The 18,320-nt window shown below is 39.6% G+C and overlaps 2 pseudogenes across 2 annotated transcripts in view; one reads left to right on the top strand and one right to left on the bottom strand.

The window, feature by feature from the left end:
- Window positions 1–351: 351 nt before the first annotated feature.
- Window positions 352–18,320, bottom strand: part of LOC309795801 (RNA/RNP complex-1-interacting phosphatase-like) — a 43,143-nt pseudogene continuing 25,174 nt past the window's right edge. The window contains exons 4-6 of the transcript in view: window positions 9,172–9,299; window positions 5,812–5,868; window positions 352–780 (exon numbers count right to left, since the gene is read on the bottom strand). The product of the transcript in view is annotated as an RNA/RNP complex-1-interacting phosphatase-like (transcript). The remainder of the gene's footprint in view (window positions 781–5,811; window positions 5,869–9,171; window positions 9,300–18,320) is intronic.
- Window positions 3,432–4,105, top strand: LOC309795978 (RING finger protein 11-like; annotated as a pseudogene). The gene is made up of 2 exons: window positions 3,432–3,711; window positions 3,930–4,105. The product of its transcript is annotated as an RING finger protein 11-like (transcript).

Below are 18,320 nucleotides of genomic sequence, written 5' to 3'. Positions count from 1 at the left end.
CCCGGTCTGGGAGGATCCCACATGCCGCGGCGTGGCTGGACCCGTGAGCCATGGCTGCTGAGCCTGTGTGTCCGGAGACTGTGCTCCACAACGGGAGAGGCCACAACAGTGACAGGCCCACGTACAGCAAAAGAAAAAAAAATCTAAACAACTAAATTCAGTAATACAGGAATATAACATTTTAAAAAATTTTCTTTGGCTGTGCAGCATGTGGGATTGCAGCTCCCCAACTAGGGATTGAACCCACACCTGCTGCATTGGAATGGCAGAGTCTTAACCACTGGAGCACCAGTGAAGTCCCAGGAATGTAACTTTTAGAGAAGAAGTTATAAACCCCTTGGTTATATGAACTGCAGATTTTTTTTTTACTAAGAAGTCATGTATTTTAAATGACTTGGAGCTTTAAAGAAAGGAAAAAAGGAAAGAAGGAAGGAAGGAAGGAAGAAAGAAAAAGGGGCTTCCTTGGTTGTGCACTGGATATAATATCAAAAATAAATTAATTAATTAAATAAATTTAAAAAAGAAAAAAATGCTGAAATCCACTGACTAATTATTAAGGCTGTTATATCTATTTCCAGATACATCCCTTTATAAACTTTTAGTAAAAGGTTATCTTATGTCAGAAGAAATGAATTACAAACTTTTCTCTTTTTCCAAAATTTGAGAAATTCCCGTACACTTCTAACTTCAAATTTTATAAAAACGGAAAAGCAGTGAAATGCCTTATACTTACATCCAATTGCAGCATCTGGCCTCATGCCTTCTCTATCAATCAAATATCTACAAAACAACAAAATTCGAGTCATTTGTAAATAAAAAGAAAAGAAAATCAAGTTTTTGCAAAAAAGGTCCTATTTTGCTTTACAAATATATATATAAAAATCCTAAGAAAATATCAGCACATCTAATCAATAATTATTAAAGAATGATATACACCATGACTACAAAAAGGCGTTACTCCAAGGACGCAAGGATAACGCAACTTTAGAAGAGCTATTAATATAATTATTTACAATAAGACAACAATTTAATTAATAAATGAAAGAGAATAAAATACAGGACCAAACTGGCAGATGTTAAAAAGTTCTCTGATAACATGCAACAGTCAGTTTGGGTGAAAATGCTCTGTATGCTAAAAACAGGAGACTTAATATGACAGAGTACTCATCAAGAACCAACAAATAACAAAAGGAAAATCAGGATAAATATGAACATGATATCTACAAAACCCTATCTAACCAACCATCGGAGCCAGAAACTTAGGACTCACCATCACTGATGGCTATTTCTCCCTCGGCCTCATCCTCAACCCACCACCAGTGCTAACAATGAAGCTGCCTACATACCTCTAGAATCTGTGCACAGCTTTCCACCAAAATGACCACCACACCCTGGTCCACGCCACCATTACCCCAATTTCTACAACAGTCTCCTAACTTGTTTCCTCTCTTCCACTCTTTCTCCCTGCAGTGCATTCTCCTCTCGGTAGCAAAATGATAGGTTGAAAGGGCAGTTGGGTATGTTCCACACACTCACCTTCAACAAAAAAAGTTCAGTTGTTTTCTATTACTCTTAAAGTCTGAAACCTTAAACATAAGCCTGAACAATTGAGCTCCTACCGCACACTTGTAGCTCCATTATAATCACATGCTCCCCCAACAGCCCCACCTTCCAGGCCAGTTCCTCCAACACAGCATATGCTTTCCTCTTATAGGGTCTTTTGCTATTCCTTATGCTCAGAAATCTCTCCACAACGTCCCTATCTGGTTAATTCCTACTCATCCTTCAGATATCAGCTGAAACATCTGTAAATAAACCTTCTCTAATCTCCATGATGAGATCAAGTCCTCCCTAAAATATGATCTCATGGTACCATGTTCTTCTCCTTGGCACTTGTCAGAGTTGTATTTTACATGCAGAGTATGATTCTTGAATATCTATTCCCTCTCTGGACTGTTAGAATTCACAAAGCGCAGGTCAAGTCTCTTCACTCACAAAATTTCACAAGTCTTTTTGCTAGCACCCAGCACAGTGCTTAAACATAACACATGCTCAATAAGTATTTCCTGCATGAACAACCATAAACGGGTACAGTGTAGCAACATCCACCAAAAGCATAAGGACATAAACTCTATCATGCAGAAGTTCCATTCTGAATGAAGTAAACTGAGACAAAGCATATATATTGAATAGTGCTCACACAGGAATGTTCATTACTTTCATGTTTTATAATATCAAAAACTTCTGACTTTTATATGTTCAACAGTGAGCAAAGGAACAATGCAGCATTAAAAATAAATAAGTAAACAAATGGGACCTAATGAAACTTAAAAGCTTTTACACAACAAAGGAAAGTGTAAAGAAGATGAAAAGACAACCCTCAGAATGGGAGAAGATATTTGCAAGCGAATCAACAAAGGATTAATCTCCAAAATATATAAATAGGACATGCAGCTCACTATTAAAAAATCAAACAACCCAATCAAAAAATGGGCAGAAGACCTAAATAGACATTTCTCCAAAGAAGACATAGAGACGGCCTCCAAGATGGCCAAGAGGCACATGAAAAGTTGCTCAACAGCACTAATTATTAAGGAAATGCAAATCAAAACTACAATGAGGTATCACCTCACACCGGTTAGAATGGGCATCATCAGAAAATCTACAAAGAACAAATGCTGGAGAGGGTGTGAGGAAAGGGAACCCTCTTGCACTGCTGGTAGGAATGTAAACTGATACAGCCACTACGGAGAACAGTATGGAGGTTCCTTTAAAACTAAAAATAGAATTACCACATGATCCAGCAATCCGACTACTGGGCATATACCCAGAGAAAACCATAATTCAAAAAGACATATGTACCCCAGTGTTCAAGGCAGCACTATTCACAATAGGTAGGCCATGGAAGCAACCTAAATGCCCATCGACAGATAATAGGATAAAGAAGAAGTGGTACGTATATACAATGGAATATTACTCAGAGATAAAAAAGAACGAAATTGGGTCATTTGTAGAGACGTGGACGGACCTAGAGACTGTCATACAGAGTGAAGTAAGTCAGAAAGAGAAAAACAAATATTGTATATTAATGCATATATGTGGAATCTAGAAAAATGGTACAGAAGAACCGGTTTGCAAGGCAGAAATAGAGACACAGATGTAGAGAACAAACGTATGGACACCAAAGGGGGAAAGTGGGGCAGGGCGGGGTTCGGTGGTGGTGAGATGAATTGGAAGATTGGGATTGACATATATACACTAATATGTAAAAAACAGATAACTGGTAAGAACCTGCTGCATAAAAAATAAATAAATGTTTAAAATGCAAATATAAATTTTAAATAATTAATTAATTAGTTAATTTAAAAAAAAAGAATGAGGTTGGAAGACTGTCAAAACAGCACACGGAACACACACTCAAGCCCTGGAAGATGAGGAAGTGCCATAAGTCCCCCACTTCAGATGACATCTCGCTGCCTCACAAGTCTCAGTCCAACTGGGCTAGCTTTGGCAAGGGGACAGAGCTGGGTCAGGAGCTGCTGCTGCCATATCTGGATCAAGTTCCAGTTTTGGTCTATCATTCAACACCTAGCCAGGCTCGCCTAGCAACTCAGCTGAGAGGAACCAAATAGGATAGCTCAAAGAATAGGCCTCACACTGCATCAGCCTAAAGGTGTTTATGACCCTGGAAGAAATGGATCAGAAGAAAGGATCCGGAGGACTTCCCTGGTGGTGCACTGGCTAAAGACTCCACACTCCCAATGCAGGGGGCCTGGCTTCATTCCCTGTTCATGGAACTAGATCCCACACGCATGACGCAACTATGAGTTTGCATGCCACAACTAAGGAGCCCAGTGGCTGCAACTAAGACCCGGCACAAACAAACAAGAAAAAATCAATCAATAAAATAAAACAAATATTAAACCAAGATCCGGGACTGTGTGATCTGTATGATGGACTTTGCTTACGAGAACCCAGTTTGATTTCTGCTGTGTATGCAGATCACCTGGGCTGTACAGATGACTGGCTGATGAGATCCCTTACGTGCCCCTCCTGCATGGAGACAGTTGATGCAGCACTGCTTTTGTCCTACGAGTCTAACTGAGTCAGTGTCTCTCACCTGACTTCAAGAGAACCATCATTTTTGGTGGTTTTGATCTTTTGTCTTTGAGCCCAAAGAGCCGGGGGTTAGGAATTAAGATCATGCATGAAAGTTTCCTAAAAATTCCTGAACGGCTGCAGATGTTGGGGAAAAGTACGTGATAGTTTAGAAATTTAGGGGGAAAAGTAGGATGCTATTTTTATGGAAAGCCTTCACCCAAGGTTTAAAAATATAATTGTATTTAGATCTTGTTATTGCTCCAGTATATAGGATTTATGTAAAGTGTTACAGCACCTATATAGGTTTTAATTCTGTGTCAAGGATTAGCATAAAGACAGTGGTTGTTTTTCCTAAGTGAGATAACATTCTGCTTCCCCCATCCAAATTCTTTCCTGAAGTTGCTGGCATCTCGGTCAAGGTTTTACTTAATAGCTACATTTTATAACACTGGCACACAAAAAAAGTAGTTTTAAGCTTGCTTGCATAGTTCTTGTTTTTAAGAATAAACATAGAGCATTTATTTTTTACTTTATAGGAACTCCACAAGTTAAGGTCCCATTATTCTTTTGCTGTGATTGTTGTTACTATTGATGGTGCTCTTTTCTGTCTTTGCTGGTTCTTTCTAATCTACCATTTGTCCTTATTGGCATACGATCATCTCAGGGTCACAAGATGGCTGCTGTAAAACCAAGGATCATATTCTAACAAAACAAGGAGGAAGCAAAAAAAGAGTCCAAATGGTCATTTTCCTAATGCATATTTATCTTTTTTCAGAGAAAAATATCATTCTCATAAGCACAATAACAGCCTTCCCCTCATTACTCATTTGCCAAAACAGACTGATATGACCATTCATAAGACAATTTATGGCAAAGAGGGGTATGATAATGATTGCCTCAGCCTAACAAGGATTTATCCACTAAAGCTGAATGCTTCACTCCTCAAAGAAATCAACACTTTTCTACATACAAAACACAAGTCTCTTGAAGGGTTCTTCATAAGTGCATTATTGAAGAATTTGGTATGTCATGAGCACTTAAGGATCTGACATTCAACTGTAGTAGTGTCCATGTTGGTTAATTTTCTTACAAGCCCCATGATGAGTTTGAGAAAAACTGAAAGAATCAGAGTATCAGGTTCTATTAAATTCTTACATGTATCTTGCTTAAGTTTTTCTTCATTAATTTATATCCAACTACCTAAAGCAAATTTGGAGGAAAAAAAAATTAAATAAATAAATACATACATACATAAGATTGAGGTCTCCAAATATTTTCATAGGAAGATGTCCACCATATATTAAATTATAAACCAGAATGTCTAAATACTATACCATTAAATCACATGTACAGTCAGTTCTGTATATCCAACGGTTTCATATCCTACAGATATGGAAGGCCGACAATACTACACCATTTTACATTACGGGACTTGAGCATCCGAGGATTTTGGTATCCATGGGGAGTTCTAAAAACAATCCTCTGCAGATACCAAGGGACCATTGTATATGCTTATATCTGGATTATTTATGTCTCAAAATATATGTGCTAAATTATTACTGGTCATAACCTCTGAGTAGGGGGCAAAATTGCCTTCCACTTCATACATTTCTCTGACTGCATTTTTTGCATTCAGCTTACATTAACTTACATTACTACTGTAAACAGAACAATTTAAACATGGTCTGCCTCTTGGGGTTGGCCACTCACCTGCAGATGACGTAGCCAGTCCTGTTTAAATCAGGGGTACAGTGGACACCAATAAGTCTGTATACAAAAAGGGAATATGGAATTAAGTAAGCAAAGTAGAAACACTAAAAACAAGTTATACAATTTTCTGAAGAGTAGCCTTTATTAGTTACCACAACGACCACTATCCTGAAAAGGAAAAACTCTGAAGAAAAGAGTGTTTTTGCAGGAACATACTATAAAGAATTAAGTACTATAAAGTCAAAATTCATTGTGTCTTGGAATTTTTGCCTAGCCTCCAATCAGATGCAATTGTATGGAATGGAGAATGTCCATCAGGAACTGATTTGACTATAGTAAAAGGGAGTGGAAAAAAAAACAGGCTATCAGAAGAATAGAATTTGTTTTTGAGTGAAAGAAATGGAATGCCTTCACTTTTCATGCTCAATATTAAAAAGGACAAACAGTTTCTGAAGGGCTCTTGGGGTCCCAAAGCACCTCCATTCCTTCTCTCATTCACTGCTCCTCACATGCCATGGGTCTACGTGCCTGAGCAGGTCTCAGGTGAGTAGCACCGTGCTTATTTCACAATGAAAAAGTAAGGCTTCAGACGTAAGCCTAAGCTGCACAGCAGGCAAACAGAAAAGAGACTAAAATCGAGTCTCACATTTTTCCAACTATGCCACAGTATTTCGTGGACCAGCACTTAATAAGATTATATGAGGAAGTAAATAAAAAACAACAACATGTAGCTGATCTCTGCAAAAGGTATGTCTGTGACTACGTGGTGTATGGCATTCGTCATCTCCTGCCTGGATTACTACCGCCCTACAATTCTAACAATCACTTCTATTTCAACTGATCTTCCACATGGAAGATGTTACCTTTCTAAAATAGAAACTTGGCTGGATTGCTCTGTTCCTTAAATATCTTAACTTAGCACAGAATAAAGCCCAAGTTTTTAGCACAACATTGAGAACTCTTTATAAACAAATACCAGTCTGTCTCTCCAACTGAATGATAAGTTCAAACTAAATTACAAGGACCTACATCATCCACCTCCTTCCTTTCCCCTGCCAGCCTCCCTGATCCCATTCTCTACTGCTCTGCCCTCACTCACTCTCCCCTATCCAGCCACACTGGCCTCCGTACTATTCCTCAAACATGCCAAGCACCGTCGTGCCTCAGGGACTTTGCACCTACTATTCCTTCTGCTTCAGAATATACCCTCCCAAACCATCTCCACTCTCCCTGATATCCAATGGCTCTTTTCTCACTTCAAAGCTCTGCTCAATCGACATCATAATAGAGGAGACTTCCCTGATCACCTACCACATTCCCTCACCTCTTCATCTTGTTTTTCTATTCTCCAAAGCATTTACCACCACTTGACATTCCACATATTTACTTATTTACTCATCTCTCTCCCGCACTAGAATGTAAAGTACAGAAGGGCAAGAACTTGGTTCTGTTCCTACTGCCTCGAACAGTGCCTTCAACTTAGAAGGTGTTTTATAAATATTTGGTGTAAAGGAATGTATGAATTCCTTGTCCTTTCACACTACCCTCTAGTCACACAAGAGGCTGCCCCTCCAGAGCACATGTTCAATCCCAGTGCCTTTGGTACCTGTTCTCAATAGCTGAGCTGTCCTTTCCTCATTCCAGCAAAATCCTCTTCCACAAGTTCAGCTCAAATGCTGTCTCCTCAGTCAAGCCTTCCTCAGTTTCTCCTCTATATTCCTGCTGCACTTGATTCTTTTATGATAATTAACCCACTTAGAGTCACTACATGTTTATCTTCCTACATAACTCTAAGTTGCTACTGAACAAAGACTTCTAGTCACCTCTGTATCCCCGTGCCCGAACAACAAACCTATAAGGCTCTCAGTGTTTACTAAAACAATTTATTTTCGGAGTCTCTTCGAATTCTAGGGAGTGGATAGTATCGTCTCCTCCTCATTATCAGTGAGCCTGCCATCTGTGGGAGGGGCTTATAGCAGAGGAAGCCACCAATGGATCATAACTAAGGTCCTGAGACTGCAATGGCAGAGAGCATGGTGAAGTTAGCCCACTGCATGCAGAAGACCCACAGAGGAGTCAGCATATGCAATGGACTACACTTGGTATAACATGTGAACAATCAAGGTTGACAAACGTGCTCTCATGCACTTGTAAGGATCTTCTAGCCCACGCGGATCACACAGAACACACACAAAGGAGCCTGGAGGAAGTGAGGAGGCTGGAAGCTGCACCCTAACATCTTAAGAGGTCACATTTCTGTGACTACAGTTTACACAAATCAGAAAATTTGCCTCCTTTCTAGACACCCTGGATATCACAGGCAAGGCCAAGTCTCTCAAGTTTAAAAGCTAAAGTACAGGGAAGATCTGTGAATACGGCTTAAGATATTTAAGAGCTAGGACCTGCATTAAGCAACCAGCTTATAGAATGAAAATTTATCTTGAAATTCCAGTCTCTCCCTCTCTTTCTCACCTCCTATCCACTATCTTCCCACCTCCATCTCTATTCCTTCTCGCTACTCCCTGTTTTATGTATATGTCTTTATCATTTTTTATATATATGGAATATGTACTGTCTGTTAGGTTTATTTAATAAAGTGAACACTCCTCAGGCTAAATTTAGAAAGGAAAAAACGAACACTTTCTCTTGTGGGTCAGTGGTGATCCAAAGACAAAAGATACCTCAGTCTTAAAACACGGCAAATACCATGTTCCTTCTGACAGTTAGATGGTAGAAAAAGGCAAGGACGCTATTAAGACCTAGTATCAAGAGAGTACATCTTAAAGCAGAAACAAGAAAACACCAGCCTTTTAAGTTCTTCCTGTCTGTCAAGATAAGAATAAGAGGTCGTAGTGTTCTTCCTCACTTGCACCCAAAGTATAAAAGCAGCAAAAATATCTTAAACACATATGATGAGGAAGCCACTCTTCTGGTCCACTCTGCTTTGTTTGGCTTCTAGGGATCTGTCCCACTCCGAACTTTTGCTTTATGTTTTCTCTTTTATATACGCTAAGAGCCTGAGAGTCTTAACCTTTTCTTCCACCTCTCAACCAATAAATAGGACAAAAGAACATTTTTATTTTTTTATGTCTTTTCCATTCAAATGTTTAAAAAAGAGATAAGTAAGCTAGTTCAGTTCATATTTCTCACAAAAATCACTTTCCAAACTCAACTAAATTGTTTGTGACTATAAACAGGAAAAACACCATACTGTATTAGCACCATCTGACATTTCCACCTTCATGTTACCAAACACAACAGGCCTAATGTCACAACTATTAAAAATGTTAAAAATCCCAACCCCACTCAAAATGCATACCAAAGTTCAGGTAAAGGGAAAAAAAACAAAACAAAAAGAACTCGCCATTATCTTTATTTTCTTTCAGAAATCCACTAACAGCACATTGAAATTTAATAATAGTGTCATCATCTGGCACCGGATGCCCAATTGTACAAATGTTTAAATAAGGAATAGTTTCTGCTAAGTCCTATAAGGCAAAACCATGAAAATATGTATTATTTCCTTTGTAGGGAAAGAATAAAAAATTAATTAGAGAAGGCGGAATATAAACCAACAGAGGACATTAAACTTAGTATGTCAGTCATTCTGATAAGAGCCATTTTCTCCAAAGCTGCTTTAACCAGTAAGTATCACTTGATTTTCATTAAAACTGCAGAATGGACAGTTACTAGGCATGAAAAACGAAAAGCAAATCTATGTGAATGAATGCACATGTAACTCAAAATGATATAAACAGTTCTACCTACATTTATGTTCTATCTTACATTTCAGGGGCCATACAGAGGCTGTGATCTAAGTAGAATAGTAGAATAGAATCAGAAGAACTTGGATTCGAATTAGGAAATAGAGCAAATTTCAGGCACTGTTGAGAACTGGTATTCTTGGGGTGGGAGAAAGTAGACTATCAATAGAAGACAGAAAAGGATAAGTGAAAATTCTCTAGTTCTGAATTTAAATGGAAAGTAGCAGTATGAACCTATGACATATTTTAGAAATATTAGCAACAAACATACATATTGCCTAGCTCTGACTACTGAAAAAGTCTAGAAATAACTGATGTCATGTCAAAAGGACTCAGGAGTCACTGAAAGCTCCAACTGGTCAAACATAGGGCCTCAGTTAGAATAGTAACTGTAGCGGAGTCCACAGTGACATGAATAAATAAATTTAAAAAATTGGTCACCACTGGAGGATATTTGTCCATCAACTCATTATTTTGAAAACTGTTAAATCAAAGAAGAGAATCATGCCTCTCCAACTGGGCAAACAAATAGTTGATGAGGGGAATCTTCTCCTTATAGAAATATACCCAGCTAATAAGTGAAAAAAAGAAAAACAGAATTCACCATTTTATTTATTTATTTATTTAATTTTCAGATACGTGGGCCTCTCACTGTTGTGGCCTCTCCCATTGCGGAGCACAGGCTCCGGACACGCAGGCTCAGCAGCCAAGGCTCACGGGCCCAGGCACTCTGCGGCATGTGGGATCTTCCCGGACTGGGGCACGAACCTGTGTCCCTTGCATTGGCAAGAGGACTCTCAGCCACTGTCCCACCAGGGAAGCCCCCACCATTTTTGGAAGCCTCAACTGAATTAATGGATGTAGGTATGAATCATCAGTGACTGCTAATATCACAGAAATAGAAAACTATAAGTCTCCATGGAAGAACACATCATCACCTATGAAACTGTCTTGCCAAAACAAAACATGCAAGCTTCATTCTGATCAACTACCAATTTACAGGAAATAAAAGGATTGAAGAATATGTTAGCAACACATGGAATGTAACCATCAAAATCTACATGGGACAAATTACCTGCTTTCTTTAAAAATAAAATTCAAGGAGGAAAAAAAAGTGAGAAAGACATGGAGGGAGAACCTATAGATTAAATAAGACTTCAGAGACCTAACAATCAACGGCAAAGTGTGCACCTTATTTGGATCTAATTCAAAATTCTTAAAAACAATTTTTTTATGACATTTAGGAGACAACTGCAAATTTGAGCACTCACTGGGTATTTACTATTAAAAAATGATATTAAGGAATAAAAGTCCTATATTTTAAATATACATACCAAATATGTATAGGTGGGGCTTCCCTGGTGGCACAGTGGTTGAGAATCTGCCTGCCAATGCAGAGGACACGGGTTCGACCCCTGGTCTGGGAAGATCCCACATGCCGCGGAGCAACTAGGTCCGTGAGCTACAACTACTGAGCCTGTGCATCCGGAGCCTGTGCTCCACAGCAAGATAGGCCGCGATAGTGAGAGGCCCACGCACCGTGATGAAGAGGGGTCCCCGCTTGCCACAACTACAGAAAGCCCTCGCACAGAAACCAAGACCCAACACAGCCCAAAGATAAATAAATAAGTAAATAAATAAATAAATAATTTTTTTAATGTATAGGTATAATTACATGTTGTCTTGGAGCTGCTTCAAGATAACATGGAATGGGGTGAAACAGGTGGGGGTATAGATAAAACATGACAGCCATCAGTTGGTAAATATTAAAGCTGGATGAGTTCATGGGTATACAGGGAAAATTTACAGTATTTTGTATACTTTTGTATATGTTTAAAATTTCTGATAATTGTTTAAAAACAAGACGACACTGTAGACAACCCTTTGGCAGTTTCTCAAATGTTAAATGGAGAGGTACCATACGATCCAACAACTCTGCTACTACCTACACGGCACAGCTGAAAGGACTGAAAGCAGGGATTGGAACAAATATTTGAACACCAATGATCATAGCAGCATGATCCACAATAGCTACAAGGTGGAAACAACCCAAGTGTCAATCAACCGATGAATAACAAAATACGGTATATACACACAGTGGGATTTATTAAGGCAAAAAAGGAATGGCACTGTGTTACATGCTATAACATGGATGAACCTTGAAAACACTAGGCTTAGTGAAATAAGCCAGACATAGAAGGATCAATATTGTAGATTCCACTTACACGAGGTACCTAGAAGAGGCAAATTCATAGACACAGGAAATAGAATAGAGGTTACTAAGGGCTGGTGGGAGGGAAAACGGGGTTGTAACTGTTGGACGGTTACAGAGTTTTTGTTGAGGATGATGAACAAGTTTGGGTTATAGACAGTGGTGATAGTTACACAACACTGTGACTGTATTTAATGCCACTGAACAGCATATTTATAAATGGTTAAAATAAATATGATTTATGTATATTTTACCACAGTAAAAAAAAAAGAGGAATAACTGAGTTGAAATTTCAGTTCTTCCTTGTCCGAGACTCAGTTTCATCGTCTGTAAAATTAGTAACTGTAGTTGTCTATCCTCTGAGCTTAGTGCAGAGTAAGCACTCAGAAGGAGATCTCAGTACTACTTCCACTTCAACAGCAAAGGATTGTTGTAAGGATTAACTAAGTCAATGGATATGAAAGAACTTTCTAAATGGCTATACAAATATTAACAAACTTTAGGTGTTACTGTCTCCCAAGGCCATAGAACAGGTCAGAAGAAGGATAATTCTTTTGCACTGGTATGTCCTACATGGGCCAAGAGAATATATGGGTTTCTGTACTCTCTCAGAAGGTATTAGGAAAAGAAAGCATAAAACTTAGAGAACAATTGTCTTTTACCCTGATGCTTAAACATGCTCAGGCAACTGCTTCAAATAAGTGCTAAAGACATAATGGACATACCTTTCTTTCCTTTTAGGCTACTAACATTCTTGCTAAAAGTTTACTTCGTTTTCAAAACATAGAACATGGAAGCTTATAGAATTTCTTCAGCATATCTACAGCCTACTGCCAAATACTATAGTTCAATTCATATCTTTCATCTCATTTTGAAACAGCAATTACAAATGTGTATTTAAGGAAACCACTAGCTTCCCTTTCTGAACCCATGAAAAGAAGGCCAGGATTCACCTTAGCATAAGATGATAACTACTGAATTTCTATGAATTATGACCGTATCAGAAAGAAGGTCGTTTTCAACTACGGGTTCCATTTACCTCGGGCTTAGAAGAGCGGCGCGTGTACGTTAGGTCAATTATCAGCCCGAGTTCTTCATTCTGTTCTTGGATTTTCTTAAAAAAGATGCAAGGGGGAAAAACATTCTTCTGGAGCAAGATTCTTTTCAAAACTCTGTCAGAAAGAATACAATAAGAAGGAACATGTGTCTAAAATCCTTTACTATATTATCCATTTATTCAAACCCTGTGATGCTAACATATGAGACTCAAAGTAATGTTTCCTCCTCTGGAATTTACAAGCGATATTACAATCCTTTCTTCCAGAGAGATTAGACGGAAGAAAATAAGTTCGCTTCTATATATTTATTTCTATGTGTGTTTATTTCATGTTGGTGTCCTAACTGGGCTGTAAATTCCCAGAAGGCAGGGACCACATCAATTTTGCCTACCACTGGATTGCCAGCTCCAAGCACAGTGCCTGTAAGTAGACACATAAATAAATACTTCTTCAATATCTACCTATATGAAGGATGGCTTGCACTGCTAAATATTCTTTTATGTATTTGGCTTATTTATGTACTCTGTTCCATTGATCTGTTTGGTTATTCAAGTGCCAGCAACACACTTTTCTTTTTAAATTAGTAGACTAGTTTTAGAGCAGTTTGACATTCACAGCAAAACTGAGCGAAAAGTACACAGTTCCCACTTATACCCTCTCTCCTTCACCCACACAGCCTTCCCCATTATCAACATGCCATACCAGTGTGCTTCATTGGTGAGAATTCATGAACCAACACTGACACATCATTATCAATCAAAGTCCATACTTTATTGCATTCATGGTACAAGTAACTAACTATATCTTTATTCCTAGTATAGTCATACCCAAACATTTACATACTGAGATACATATTGCTGTCTTAATCATTACTTTATTCTTTATTTATAGTTAGGGCATTCCGTTGGGATTTTTTTAAATTAAGTACAATAGTAGGTTGTATTTATCTATAAATTCCATTTCTGGATAGTAAAGGAGGTATTAAAAAGTATTTGCTATAAAAAAGCAAAATGGAGTATGACGGTGTTGAGAGCCAGGGCTCTATATGGTGAATTCAGATTTCTGGAAGAATACGGTAATAACTTTTGCTTACCTTTTTTTTTTTTTTTTTTTCTTTTTGCTGTATGCGGGCCTCTCACTGTTGTGGCCTCTCCCGTTGCGGAGCACAGGCTCCGGACGCGCAGGCCCAGCGGCCATGGCTCACGGGCCCAGCCGCTCCGCGGCATATGGGATCCTCCCAGACCGGGGCACGAACCCGTATCCCCTGCATTGGCAGGCGGACTCTCAACCACTGCGCCACCAGGGAGGCCCTTGCTTACCTTTTTTAAAGGAACTTTGAAAGCAATGAAACGAGTCCCAGGCGTCTGCTGTCCAACTGGGAGATAGTCCTTCCAACTATTAATATATTTTTGTTAGGCAAATTTTATGTTAGGCTGTTTCCCTGCATAGGATGAGTGTGCCCTGAAAATGGAAAGCATATCCCTCTATAGTAGGTCCCTCTTCTTTCTGCTTTGCATTTTGCTGCTCCACTTATTCAACCCCACCTTGTAATAAGCTATACTTCCCTTGTTCCTGTTTTCCCATCTTGAAAACAGATAAAAGGCAACAAAACAATGCAAAGGTCTCCACAAATAAGGGATATCTAAACCCAGAGATGGCCAGACCTTCTGTATCCCTGATATAACCTAGCCCGGTGTTGACTACAATGGTATCACTAATACATGCATGTTGACTGAAAGTGTTTGAACTCAATTCTTCCACTTCACAGTTTTGTTTTAGTCCTCATACAAAACCTGATAATAAAGTTCTTAATGCTAGGAATCACAGTGAACAATAATATCTGAACTGATTGCTGTAAGATGAGTGAGAACTAAGGTTAATTCAGTGTATCTGAAGCAAAGAAAGTGGGGGCAATAGTGGCACAAGATGGGGCTAGAGAAGCAGAGAGGATTCTAGACCAAGAAGAGTCTTAAAGGCCAACAGTGTGTTTTCTGTTCTCAAAACAATGGTTTTGAGCGCTGACTATGAGCAATGTTCCAACTTGCTTTTAAGGTTTCTTGTGTGAAGAATGGATTGGAAGGGAACAAGAAATATGGACACGAGTTAGGACCTAATTGCAACAGACAGGCAAGTTCAGTATTAGCATGTTGAGGAAGAGTTGACAGATTCAAAAGAAACTCAGGAGATAAACTGAAGCGGGCTTAATGGGCTATGAGATGGAGGAAAGGAAGATCTTAGGGAATTAAAGGGTTTACTGCAAACATGAGCCAAGTCCAAAATCAATCATTTGAACATACAGAGGTAGATCTCTCAAATGACACCGGTTAGCAAGCAACAGTATGGCCTTTATAATTCCTAGAGACACCACAAATCAACTGTTTCGATGGAAAATCCGGCAGTACCCGTGCGTTTTTTCACTCAACTTAGTTGCAGTTCCACTTACTCACATTTTCTCTGCCAAAACAACACAGCTTGAGGAATAGAAGGGGACTCCATTTTGGTAATTAAGGAGTGTCCACAACACTCACAGTCCCATCTTAAAAAGCAGTCCCTCTGCATTTTACCCGAGGAGAAATGGCCAGAGCCTCCCTTTAAAAACGGTGGGGGCAAATCAGAACATCTCACACTGTCCCTTTCAACCACTGTGAACTCAGCCGCGAGACGACCAATACCCCCTATAGCACAGCGCGGACGGGGCAGCGGCCGGGGGCAACAGTGACAGGAGACAGCACGAGACATGAAGCCCAGGCCCAGGGGCTCTGAGCTCCACCCGCAACGCCCAGGGACCGAGGCGTATTACCTTTCCGGGATGTGCTTTCCGCCCTTCCTCCTGGCCGACCAACGTCCGGAAAAGCCGCGACGATGACCCCAGTGCACACGGGCATGATGCCACTGGCTCGTGTCACCCCCAACATGCCAACCACCCAACGCCAAGAGTGCCAAAGTCGCCAACCCGGCGGCCCTGGTGTCAGCACACGGCCCAGAGCCACAAACGCCCAGGCACAAGCCCACGCGGCTCGCGCGCCTCTTTCTACTGCGCATGCGCCACGGCCCGTCCAGATGACGTCACCACGCCGGCGGACTGAGACGCTTCATTAGGGAAGAGGCCTCTGACGGCTGCAATTCCCTCCTTAGCCGGAGGCTGGTAGCAGACGTTCATTAGTTCGCGTGTGTACCCTTCAGAATTCCACTCGTACGGGACATGGAAAGTTGTCCCACTCTCCCAGTTTCTTGTGTGGTTCTTTCAGATATTTCCCAAATGCTTACATTCACACTTGTTCTATCTTGTACGTATTTCTACGTAATGGATATCCTGTATTTTATAGAAGTGCAGTATAGTATATACAGTCTACAATGTGTCTTGGATACTGATCTTCCCAATTTTTGCGTACATCCCTTCTATTCTCTTTAATAGCTGCGTCACATTACATAATTTACATGGCCAGTCCAATATTCATGGACTTTTACTTGTTTTCAGTTTGGGGATATTTTGTTTGCTTTTTGTTTTTGACCTCTGTTACAGATAGGCTGCAATGTGAACCTCTTTATACATGTGTAGAGCTATATATAAATTTCTAGACGTAGAATTTCTGGAATGAAAGAGATGCAAACTTAAAATATTGAAAGATTTTCAATCAATCTAATCTGCCTCATCGACCTTCAAAAATATTCTATCAACTTATACTCCACTCATAGTGAAACATTTATTGGGTTTCTATTATGTGCCTGGTATCATGCTGGAGGTTGGTTGACAGTATGTATTTACATTGTAGACAATACCACAAAAAGCCTGAGAGAGATAAGAGTGGAGCTCAAGTATAACATGTCCTCACAGTAGCAGGCATAGGGATCTGTACCTGTTAGAAAGACTGTGAATCCTGCCACAAGTGGAACAGCAAAGAACAGCATGTCCTACAGTACGTCTGAAGGTATAATGGCATACTAAATTCCATTGTTATTTATAATAACAAGTGTTGTTTGTTAGTTTTACTTTTTAGTTTCTCATTTCTGAAAGTATCTTACATACACTGTTAGTAATCTTCACAACCATTTGAGGTGGGTAAACTGAGTCAGGAAGCTCAGAATTATTGAATGAATGAATGAATGAATGAATGAGTAAAAAGATCACTACCTTTAACGTATGTGGGACAGTCATAGTCTAACCAAGTTTCAATCCACAAGCATTTATTGACAATTCTGAAAACTTCCACATAATTACAAATGGGACAATACTAGTAAAGTACTATTTAAATAAAGAAAAGATACAAGTGAGCACAACGTACACAACGTACAAACTTACAATTAGGCACAGTCGATTTGGTGCTAAGTCATAAAATATTCTTTTGCAGTTTATGAAAATTATCCAATAGGCTTGTAATGGCCAAAAAGTACAACTGATAGAAATATCTATAGACATGACAATGTACAAATTGTGACATAAATCTATCAGAAACTAGAAAATCTATGTTGGCCTTATAGTTCCAGCTTGCTAAAAGACACAGGCTTTGGGTGGGTACACAAAACAGTCCAGACCTGGCCAGAACAGGGTTTCCAGAAAGTATGGGAAGTAGCAAAGAGTAGGCCTCTCGATGGGAGTGGGTGCAACATGAGATGAAACAATGCCTTAATGGGTATGTAGTATGCTCGCGTGGAAAATATAGGAGCAAGGGATATTTGGAGAATCACACAGCTAAGTACTTGACACTAACAAAATCGACCAGTATCCCATAGGGCCTCAGGTACCATGCAAGGATTTGAGGGATTCCAGTATTTAATTAAATCACAATGTGACAATGGGAAGAATTAAGGAGAGCCTCAGGGGTAGACGAACTGGGGATGTTACGCCAAGACATGTCTCAGTTAACCTGGTGGTTTCAAAATGCAGGAAGTGGGTATAGGGGACAAGACAGTACCCTAACTCTAAGAATAAAGGTTCGGGTCAGGGTAGGGCCTGATGTTCCTAAGTGTTGAAAGAGAGGTCTTTAGTTTCTTTCCCCTACATGTAAGATTCTTTTAGAGGTTAGGATGAAGCTGAGCCTGCAAGCTGAAGTTAAATGGCTGGAACTAGGGAGAGAAAATAAGTTACATAGGCTAGGAACCAGGAAAAGCCTAACTAAGGGTTTGCCTCAATAGAACTGAATGTTGGAACGGAATATTTTAATATGTAAATATTTTACTGATACCAAAATATCTTACCACACTTCCCCCAATCTCACACCACCCACCCTAACCTGCAGTAGCTATGGGTCCCTTACTTTCCTTGGATTCCATATAGAGAAAAGAGACTGATCTGGCTTGCAGGTATTTAGTAAGTTGTTAGCCTCACATCACATACTAGTATCATGTAAGTAGGCCATCTGAAGTAGGAAGCTTAGGGGAAAAGCCCTGAAAAAAACTTAAAAGCTTCAGCCACATCTCTATACTACAACACCTTTCACCATTTCTTCTCTGATAAGCATCATCCCCATCAGTGAA

Source organism: Mesoplodon mirus (genome assembly GCF_964341445.2).
Source record: "Mesoplodon mirus genome assembly, chromosome: 20".
NCBI lineage: Eukaryota > Metazoa > Chordata > Mammalia > Artiodactyla > Ziphiidae > Mesoplodon > Mesoplodon mirus.
The sequence above is the reverse complement of the archived record's forward strand: the minus strand, read 5'-3'. Positions and strand labels throughout refer to the sequence as shown.